Source organism: Apis dorsata, unplaced genomic scaffold, assembly GCF_000469605.1.
Source record: "Apis dorsata unplaced genomic scaffold, Apis dorsata 1.3 scaffold_264, whole genome shotgun sequence".
NCBI classification, from domain to species: Eukaryota; Metazoa; Arthropoda; class Insecta; order Hymenoptera; family Apidae; genus Apis; species Apis dorsata.
Genome location: NW_006263542.1, coordinates 309,430 through 313,130, shown reverse-complemented (window position 1 = coordinate 313,130; position 3,701 = coordinate 309,430). Strand labels below are relative to the sequence as shown.

At 49.8% G+C, this 3,701-nt stretch overlaps 1 protein-coding gene across 12 annotated transcripts in view; it reads right to left on the bottom strand.

Moving 5' to 3' along the window:
* LOC102677983 (latrophilin Cirl-like) overlaps positions 1-3,701 on the bottom strand; it is a 377,280-nt gene that overhangs the window by 280,719 nt on the left and 92,860 nt on the right. The gene's annotated exons all lie outside the window — the stretch shown is intronic.

Here is a 3,701-nt window from a genome sequence, read left to right as displayed (position 1 = left end):
CGTGTTCCACGCGTGTATACTGGATATATATATATATATATATACGCGCTTTCGTCGTTTATTAACGACGGTGAACGAATAAACGTAGGAGCGTTGGTTCGCACACGCTTTCTTCGTGTAAAACCCCTCCCCCCGTATCCGAGGCCCGCTCGCGCAACNNNNCGTTACAACATAATTACGGGGCTCCGGCTCCTCGTGGAAGAATAACATTTTTATTCTGTCGCGCGTGCACACGCTCACGGCCCACGTTCAACGCTCTCTCCCGCTTATTAGACGGCAGGCTAACAAGTGCGCGAGCGAAACGCGACGAATAAAAAATTTGACGAGTATACGTACTGCGTAACCGGGCTGGCAATTAGAGGCCGTGGTCTCGCGGCCTCGCTCCCTCTCTCTTCCTCTCCACGTATCACGGCGAAATATCTGGAACACCGCGTGCATAGCCGAGCGCGGCGCACACTTGTGTACCTTTGCACGGAAAATCTGGGGCGAGAGCCGAGACCTGAATAACCGAGGGAGAAACACACTGAAAATTCCGTCCTCGTGGCATCACGCTTCCCGACGCTTTCGTTGGATATATACACGGGGCGAGGAAGGAGGACAGCTGCTGAGAAAAATGGACAAAGAGAAAGACGGGGCAGAGAGGGAGAACGAAATAGAAGGAGGGAAATCGGAACGGAATGAGCGAGAAAGAGAGAGAGAGAGAGAGAGAAAGAGAGAAGGATGCTTGTAAACGTGGCGGGGGTTGGGGTCGATCTTCGGTCCTGAGGCACTCTATGAAAGCTTCAAACTTTGTCGAGCCGTGACACAGCGGCGTACTAACGAGATAATAGCGCGGAAAGAAAGAGAGACGGGCCTGAACGAGAGGAAGGCTCGAGAGAGGAGGGGTGGAGTGAAAAGAGAAATCCATCGTTTCGGGGATCGAAATTCTCGGCATCCATCGAGAAGAAGGACGGGCCTTCCACCAACGCGTTTTCCATTCATCCTACGTCGAACGTATATATATATGTATGGTTATCTTACGTTAATCCTTATTAACGCAAGTTAATGGTCGGTCGATGAAAATGGACCTATTCCCTTCTGCAACTAGCTCGTTTGTAAATACTACCTGCTAACTTTATATACGAGGTTACACTCGGCCGGGAACTCGTAGCGTCTATCATTAGTACTCGTCTCTCGCGGAGAGATTCGAGGAGAAACTTGGAGGGTTCGCTCGAGAGGATTACTGTTAGGGGGAGGCAACGACTGGTTGTTTCCTGGTTGCGTTCCGCGCGCAAGAAAGAGGCGAGAGGCAACCGCCGATGGATGGAGAGAAAGAGAGAGAGAGAGAGAGAGAAGAAAAAAGAAGAAAAAAAAAAGACAAAAGAGTTTTACCACGACGACGAAGACGATCCTCGGCGGGGCCGGAAATGAGAATCCCTCGAAAGAAACGTTCGCGTTTTGTTTCGGGGCCGACGCATTCCCCGGGCCTGAGAATCATTAATAACTTCTCGAAGCGCGAATACTGTTTGAAAGTTTATCGACGTTAAGAGGACGGCGAGGAAATTAGTAATTTATCGCCGTCTTAGAGACTACGGGGAGAATTTATCGACGNCCGCTCGTAAAGTTCCTCCGGCCAAGGAAAATAAGCCCGCGAAGTCTTCACCGGGTCAAAGAGGGGAGGGGCGGGGTGCCGGGGGAACGAAAAGCACTCAGCGGCGGCACCAATTCTAGAATGACGCAATCTCGCCATTTTTATTATCATCGCCAGGCATTCCCTCCGCGTGCTTCGCTCCGCGCGTATCGTATTTTTTGAATTACGCGCCGTGTATCTCACTCCTGGGATCTGCGCCGCCGTTATTATTATACTCGTTCCAACGCGGACCCTTTCCCTCCCTTTCCTGCCATCCCCTCGCCCCTGCCCCCTTCGTACCTCGTGCTTCGTACCTCTTTAGGCTTCAGGTTGTAAAGTGGCCAGGGCTCGTCCGAAACCTCCCGCTTTGTTCACGCGGGGTAATAAAAAAGGCCGGGCTATTACTATTGTTACTGTTGTTGTTATTACCGTCATTATTAGTAAACCGATGCTCGGAATTTCATTTCGTTAATCGCGGCTGTCCTCTCCTCTCTTATCTTTGTCCTCCATTGACCACACAGAATTTCCCGCGCGTTTTCCGTTGGAAAAAAAAAAAATATAAAATTACGTTTCATCTCACGTCGTCGCCGTGTTTCCACGTTTCGCGTTATAAGGGGAAGAAAGTCTCGGTTCCAATTTGTGTCCACGAGGGATCCGTGCCCCCTCTAATTCGAGATCGTGAAGCATGTTCCACGCATTGGCGAAGGAATAGTCTGAATAAGGGCAGGTGAGAACGCTACCTAACGTGGTATCCACGGGTCGCTACTCATCTTAGCAGCTCCTCGGAGGGAAGACGGTAGTATACCGTTTTATGCCCAAGAGGCTGCGCGATCACGAACTAAACTTGAGCTACGGGACGTGTAATTTTGGCCTTCTACTTGAAACAGGTTTTATGTTCACCCCCGTAGGGTTACCGTATAGCTTCCAGGATTGTATATACGGGCAAACGTATATCTCGGCGAAGGCTAGGCGGCCTTTAAAAATTTTTCGTAATAACCGGCTCGGGGGCTCGCGGGGATAAGGAAGGGGGGCGGACGGGGCAAGTTCGTTGCCGGCGAGATTACACGCGTGTTTCCAACTTGCCCGTTCTTAATTGGACGTTATGTTTCAGTTTCAGAATTAACGGTAGTATTGTCGTAATCGTTATCGTAACGGGGTGTGCCAGTTTATCCCCTGCGCGGGAATAAAAGAGATCCCACCTTACTATCTATTAGTCCCTCTCGTTCGCCATCTCTCATGGATCTCATGGATACAAATATTCGAGATATTATCCGTTTCCGTTGCAGATATATAGAAATGGCAAAACGACGAGAAGAATTAAATGGGGTGAAGAGCGAAGAGATCGGACGATTTCGATTTCTCTTAGTTTCTTTCACTTTCACTTTTTCCCCCTATACGTGACGATATCGAGAAACAATTCTCATCCTCGGATTAATACGTAACGCGTTAATTCCACGAGGCAAAAGATAGGTGGTTCGAGGCAATCGTAGCGTGTACCAAGAAAAGCGGACGGGACGTTCTTATACCGACTCGCTCATGAATTTCGTTCGTTCGGACGAGTCTATAATCCCGGCGTATCTCTCGTTGTGCGTAGACGATGGGGTGTTCGTACGTCAAAACGGAGGAGGCGCATGCGATCGCATGAACCGTACATGGCTGCTTGCAACGATCGAGGCCTCGATAAAAAAGAGTCTCGAAAACAATCCTAGCGCGGGGCGAGGAGAGAGAGAGGCAGAGAGAGAGAGAGAGAGAGAGAGAGAGAAGGATCGACGAGATACATCGCGAGCACGTCGAGGATCGGATTCAAATTCAACTCACAATTAAACTTCGATCGCCGAAAAAAGGATACCGCGAGTCATGCTTTATTGGCCTGGTTCACCATCACCGACCGATCGATCTCGTGCACGTACACGAGCGTTCGTGCGCGTGTGCGCGCGTGCCTAATAAGACGAGACTGGTTAGATTCCCGTCGATCGAATTCGAATACCTGCGAAGCATTATACGAGAGGCGCGTTGCAGAAGAAACAAGAGTTATTGTAACGAATCGGGATTGTAAGTATCTTCTAGTCGGCGAGGTCGTTTTCTCTTTCTC